This window comes from Chrysochloris asiatica, unplaced genomic scaffold, assembly GCF_000296735.1.
Source record: "Chrysochloris asiatica unplaced genomic scaffold, ChrAsi1.0 scaffold00002, whole genome shotgun sequence".
NCBI lineage: Eukaryota > Metazoa > Chordata > Mammalia > Afrosoricida > Chrysochloridae > Chrysochloris > Chrysochloris asiatica.
In genome coordinates this window covers 2,742,247-2,749,651 of record NW_006408520.1, presented here as the reverse complement: position 1 = coordinate 2,749,651, position 7,405 = coordinate 2,742,247, and the positions used below count along the sequence as shown (strand labels likewise).

At 37.6% G+C, this 7,405-nt stretch overlaps 1 pseudogene; it reads left to right on the top strand.

Annotated features, from left to right (window-relative positions):
• The first annotated feature begins 135 nt into the window (after nucleotides 1-135).
• LOC102830118 overlaps nucleotides 136-7,405 on the top strand; it is a 13,807-nt pseudogene continuing 6,537 nt past the window's right edge.

The following is a 7,405-nucleotide window of genomic DNA, read 5'->3' as shown; positions in this document are numbered from 1 at the left end:
GTATAGGGTTTCTGAGGAGCAGCTGGTGAGCTTGAACTGCCAACCTTGCAGTTTAAATGGCTTTGCAGTCTGGTGCATTAACCCACAGTGCCACAAAAGGATCCAGGGTGACTATCGTACCACTTAAAAGAAAAGATGGGAGTGTTGCATGACCTTTGGATCCAGACTTTCTGTGCTGAGAACCTCCTAGACCCAGGAGACAGTTGTGACACTGTAGACAGTGACAGAGTGAGAAGCAGCAACAGAGAAATGGTGGCAGCAGAACCAGGGACTGGTAGTAGATGGTTCGGTGGGCTTCTCAGCCCATGGAGTGAAAGAGCTGAGTACCTCTGGCTGAGGCATACTGGTGGAGTGGGGTATCTCCCAGCACTTATTGCTGGAGCTAAAGAACTTTGTAATACTTTCTTAGGCAGAGCAGGGGCTGGGTCAGCCCAATAAGTTCAAGAAACCCAAGGCCCATCTGAGGGCATGTTTTTGAAAAGTCTACCTTCATAATTGATGAACTATACCCTGAGTTGTTTCTCATCTGAATTATAACCAGTTACTTCTCTAGTAAACTCCATAATCATGAGTACTGTCTGTAAGTTCTATTTGGCCACTGCAACACGTTATCAAACCCAGCAGAGAAGTAGAAAGTGCCATGGGATGGACAACTGGTGTCAGTATTGGTAAAAAGGTTGCAGAGAGGGGATGTGTTTGACATATGCCTCATAAGAATCATCCTCAGACTACTGATGCTGATAATGATTCTCCACCTCCATTGAGAATTTAGACAAGGAAATCTGACAGTATGGCTGTGCCATTTTTACAATCAGTCCTTAAGGTATATATATGGAGGGCATGAAAGTTTTATGTGGATGAGATGGCCAAACAATTTTTAAAAATTGTTTGAAAAATATTGCAGATACCTAAATGCATAGATTAGAAGAACTAAATGCTTCTTAATTGCAGCAAGGATTCCTCATCTCCGTGACTTAACCTCTGCTCTTTTTCTAGCTTTTATATCAAGGCCTCAAGTTGTAGAGTAGAAGTGCCTAAGAAAACTGAACTGAAAATTTGGGCAGGCTCTGGTTCACAGAAAATATTTACTTTAAAACACAAATCTCTTCATTTTGAGTACAACAAAGAGCAACCCATATCAGTATAAGTTCCTTTTGTTTGCAATCTGGGGACAAATGGGGGGTTGTTTGCTTGAATCCCAGTGTCCTATTTTCTGTTTTCCTGTAGGATAACCTCCCTCTGACTCCACGTGTGCATTGTGAGTACTTGGAACCCTGACTTCAGTTTTCAATTAGCAGATTTCTAAATGCTCATTCTCCATTGCTTCCAAAGTTTAGTCCTTCCTAAGCCTCTTTAGAAATTTTTCACTGTGAAGACTTCATAGGTTTTATAGCCTAAAACCCAGATGTTATACTTTTATAAATAAATTGTTCAAATTTCCATTGTTCTTTCTGTTTCTGTTCAATCAAAGAGCAAAAGTAATATTTCATTGAGTTCTCTTAAAGAAAATATGTATTAATATTCTAGGCACCTTCTAATTTTGTAAGTATTTAAAGGAGAAATGATAAATGTGGAGCCAAAAGGGGCAACTCTGATGACCAGAGGCTAAACAAGGCAAGTAATAAATAAGGTGACCATACATCCTAGTTTCTTGAGGTAATTATTACTACCATAGCCTGTTGTACTAGAGTTTCCTGATTTTGCAATAATATATATAGTTAATCATGCATTTACACATTTATTTTCTTCCACTCCCCCTTTATAGTGTAATTATGCAAAAGTTTTTTCAAATGTTCTCTAGATGGAGTTCTTTTCAGGCCAATAATAAACATTTATTGATTGATTTCTTGGAATTATTCACTACTTCTTCATCCTGACAACATTCTACTCTGTTTCTTTTGAACAGAAGAATTCAACCTTTTCTCATTCTCAATCAAGAGGTCTCAGAATTAAATGTGATTATTTGTATAAATAAATAAGAATGGTCTTAGGAATGTATGAGTAACTAGCCACAGCCAATGAGACATAAGTCTTATATGAGAATTGTGAAAAGAAAAAACAATCTTCTATATTTCTTTGTATTGTAAGCTTAGAGCATGTGGGAATCTGAGAATGGAGCCAAGGATGGAAAGAAGGTCAATGAGATACATCCAAATGACAGCATTTAAGCCTAGTATCAAGCCAGTCTTCTAAATAGAGTTTTGTTGTGTGAGCCATGAGTCCATTCTGATTCATAATGACATTATTTGACTTCCCCATAAGATTCCTAAACTGTATTCTTTACAAGGGTATATTTCCTGGTCTTGTCTCTTATGCTGCCACTGGTTGGTTTGAACCACTGATTTTTTGGTGGGCAACTAAGAGTTTATTCATTATACTACCAGGGCTTCTTATAAAAATAACACGAGATAATAAATAGCTTTTTATTTAATTCAGCCAGTGATTCTCATCTGGGATAATGTTGTCTTCTAGGGAACATTTGGCAATGTTGGGAGACATTTTGGTTGACACAATAGGAAGAGACATATCATGGGTGGAGGCCAGAGATGCTGCCAAACTTACTGCAATGCACTGAACAGTACCCACAGCAAATAACTACCTGCCCCAAATGTCAATTGTTTTGAGGTTTAGAAATACTGGTTTACTCTAGTTTGGGCTAGATTATCTGTCATTTGCAAAATTAAAGATCGTAACAGATACAAGGCCCTCTGGGAAAATGTCACTTGAAAATCATTGATCCCACTAACTGACTAGACTTTTAAATATGCCAGCCCATGAAAAGCCTCTACGAGAAAAAAAAAATAATGAAAAAAAATCCTGTGGCTTCTTTTACCCTCAGCATAAAAACCTAAAATCCCTACTATTGCCTATGAAGTATACGATGAGGAGACAGCGAGCTTTTCTTCTGCAAAGGCCAGATAGTGAATACTTTCTGTAGCAACCACTCAATTCTGCCACTGCAGAGCAAAAAGAGTCATAAGTAATGGAAAAACAAGACCACATGACTGTGCAAAACAAAAGAAAAACAGAGTTATGGACACATACATGTGAATTTCATTCAACCTTCTGTGCAACACATTTTTATTCTTTTGTTTTTCCCCTTAAACATTAAAACATATAGATGCCATTCTTATGGCTTGCAAACCACAGAGAAACAGCTGATGACCCATATATGGCCTGTTCAACATGCTCTGCTCTTTTCTCTCTGCTCATTGGCTTTGCCACATTCCCTTTGTTCATGTACCTCCAGTCACTCTGTTCTCTATGCTATTCTTTACGTACACCAAATTCTTTCAGTGCCTTTGTACAATCTATGTCCTTTGGCTAGAACACATTCTTTCCTTTACTGTTATTCTCTATCCTCAAGCTTCATTTGTCCTCTAGCACTTGTGACCACCTAAACAGTATTTATGTTTGCTTGTTTTCTCTTTTGTCCCCTTCCTTGAAGCTCTAAGATTCATAAGTAAAAAAACATTTCTATTTCCTTCACTGCTATATCCAGAAGGTACACTAACCACATACACTATGAACAGCTTTTCAGTTTCATTCTAACCATTAATAAACTGTCATAACTTGTATTTAATCTTTCTATTTCTCAGAGCTTGTAGAGAACATTGTGATGTCCCCAGCCGGCTCCTCTTGATAGAGTCTGCTGTATTAGCTGGTAGAAGCTCACAACTGTCTTACTTTCAGAGAATCGCCCTTGACTGATGGGAGCCACCTAGGTAAGGAATTCATCTCTATATCCAATAACTAATAGTGTAGGATAAGCACAGGACCATAAGGTCGATTTTAATCACAAGGTCAGCAGTTCAAACTCACCAGCCAGTCCCAGAAACCCTATACAGAGTGGCTATGAGGTGAAACTGACTTGTTGGCACTTAACAACAACAATAGAAAATAAGTTAAAAATGGCAGAACTTTTTTCTCAAAAGGATGAAAGAGGAGCGGTTTAAAGTTAAATTTAAATACTTTGTCATGAAAGTGTAATGTAAGACACCTTCAAACAACTGATAGCCTCTGCTTTGTTGATAAGTGCCATCAAGTTGGTTCGAACTCACAGTGACCCTTTTATAGGGTTTCTGAGGAGCAGTGCCGATCCTATAGTGCCACACCAGGTGTCCAACTCTCTGTTAACATAAAGAAAAAAACAACAAGTTGATTGGAACTCATAGTAACCCATGTAGGGTTTCTGAAACTGTAAATCTTTATGGGAGCAGACAGTCTCATCTTTCTCACACATAGCTGCTGGTAGGTTTGAACTATCGATGTTGTGGTAATCAGTTCAGTGCTTTTCCTGCAGGACCACGAGGGTTTCTTTCTGGTAGCATGCTGATGTTGTCAGATGCTGTTGAGTTAGTTCCAGCTCATAGATCCCTATGCATCACTGCCCGACCCTTAGCCATTTTCTCAATTGCTATGTTTGAGACCCTGGCTGCTGTCACTAGTATCAGTCCATCTCTTTGAGGGTCTTCCTATTTTAGCTGACCCTCCACTTGACCAAACATGATGTCCTTCTTCAGGAACTGGTCCATCCTGACCACATGTCTTAAGTAAGGAGAAATTAAATTAAATAGATTTGTGAAATTATCTTTTTTAGATCATTGTAACTTGTTGAAATTTTGTTTAAAACCATATGTAATTTGTTAAACAATTTGTGAAATTCTGTTTTTAACACTAGGCAAATCGTGTTCCTATTAGCATGCTTTGCTATTCAAATGAATAATATTTTAAATATTACATTCAATAATGTGGCTAGAGATTTATATATTGTTGTTAAGTGCCATTGAGTTGGTTCCAACCCATAGCAACCCTTTCTAGGGTTTCTGAGGTTTTCTGGTGGGTTTTAACTGCCTACCTTGAGGTTAGCAATCCAGTGCTCATCCTATAGCACCACACCAAGACACTAAAGATTTATATATACAGAACTGTTTATAGATATGTGTATATTTATGAGCTTATATACACACATATAAAGGGACTTCAATAAACTTGTGGAAAATTACGTTTTATTTGAATACCATTTTTCCAGGAACTTCCTGTAGTCCCCTTGTGCAATAGAACAAAACATTACTGGTCCTGTTTCATCCTCACAACTGTTTCCGTGTTTGTTTCAGCTGCAATGTCAATCCATCTCACTGAGGGTCTTCTTTTTCTTGCTGACCCTCCACTTGACTCAGTATGATGTCCTTCTCCAGGCACTGTTGCTTCCTGACAACATGTCCAAAGTACATGAGTCTAAAGTCTCACCATCCTTACTTCTAAGGAGTATTCTGGTTGTGCAACTCTCTTTCCAAGAGAGATTTGTTTATTCTGGAAGTCCATGGTATATTTAATATTCAACACCATCATTTTTAAAGGCATTCATTCTTCTTCATTTTCCTTATTCATTGTCCATCTTTAGCATACAAAGGAGGCTATTTAAAATACCTTGGCTTGTGTCCGGTGTAACTTTGTCTTCAAAGTGACATCTTTACTTTTTAACACTTTAAATAGGATTTGTCAAAGGTAAATCCATGTTTTTAAGATAGACTATATTTTGATTTTGAGGAGTTAGATCTTCCCCAGTCATATTTTGACTATATTCCGAGCTGAGGAAATCATTTTCTTGTACTATACTAGTTGATGCTCCACTACAATTTATAAAGTTTTTACTTGATAATTTTTGTTTTCTGAAATAAATCACCAGTTCCTCCTTCTTAGTCTGTCTTAGCCTTGAAGCTTCTTTAAGAGCTGTCCACCATGGATGACCCTGTTGGTATTTAATATACCGGTACCATAGCATCTAGCATCACAGAAACACATACATCACCACAGTGTGACAAACTGAGAGATGAGTTGTGATTTAGTTTCATAGGGAATAGAATTTGGTGAGATGCAAACTAATATTTATTAAGTATTTATTTTCCACACATTAACTGCTCTAGGGTTGCATATGCATGAGATGAAGTAAAAAATTATCAACACTCCAGTTATATTAAAACACCCATCCATGTCCAAGGCCAATGACAACATTGAGCATGCAAGTGATATGATTCTATCGAATAGATGAGTGACAAAGGATTATATGACAAATCATATGCAATTCAGCCATGGCTCTGCCTAAGAAATAACACATGACAGACTTGGGTTTTGAAAGCTTGTGCAAGATGGGTAGCAAAATAATTCATGGAAGAGCACAAACAGAAGAGAAGTGTTTGGATATCTGCAAACAAAATTTGGAATTAAACTTGAAGGAAGGTAAAAGTTTCTTAAAAAGGTCATTATAGGTAAAGAGACATGGATTCATCACTATGAGCTTGAAAGTAAATGCCAGAATATGGAATGGAATCAACCTCAATTGCCAATCAAGTAAAAGTTCAAAAGTCAAACATCAGCTGGAAAATTGATGCTTACAGTTTTCTGGAATTCTCAAGGGCCAGTATTGGAACACTATCAGGAAATAGATTCAACAATCAACAGTGCTCATTACAGTGAGATGCTCACTGAAGGGCTGAAGACTGCTATCCAAGGACATTGTGATCTTGCATGACAATGCACATCCACACAACTATGCCCACATTATTGACACTCTGCAAAAACTTAGTTTAGAGGTGTTAAAATATCCTCTCTATCGTCCTGATCTTGCTGTCAGATTTTCACCTGTTTGTTACTCTGAAAGCACCCATTCGAGGATGAAGACAGTGAAGACAACAGTGCATTTGTGGCTTGCTGCACAGCCTAAAACATTTTTTTAATCAGGGAATATGAAAGCTTGTTGACAGATGGACAAAGTGTACTGAAAAGTAAGGAGATTATGTCAAAAAATGATTCATCTTTTCTGAAAGTTGATTGAAACAAATTCTATTGCCAGGGTACAGATATTTTTGGACTCACTCTCATATTATTCAAGTCATTCTTTATCACATTGAAAAATATGCATACTTAACATATTTTTGAGAGTGACAAAGACTCAGTAAATAGTAAGTTGTTACATGTTGTCGAGTCAGTTCTGACTCATAACAACCCTGTACAGGGTTTCTGAGGCTGTAAATCTTTAAGGGAGCAGAAAGATGAGGTTTTCTCCCACAGAACAGCTGGTTGTTTCATATTGCTGACAGTGAGATTAGCAGCTTGATTTGTAACCAATATGCTACCAGAGCTCCTTGAATAGTAAGTAGGTCCACTGTTGCGGACCGTGTAAGACTGGTCAGAGTTTCGAGGCCCTATAGGCCTGAGTGTAACAAATGAGGCCACTGGCAGTTAATGGCAAATTGTTTTTCGTCTTAATATTGTTACATGTATTAATTTAATACACGGAGCCTTTGATAATCCACAGATAAATGTGATATTTTCCTAAAGCCGAGAGACTAAAGGTTGCAAGGTTAAACCTTTCTCCAAAGGATTAACTAAAAATATCTTAGCT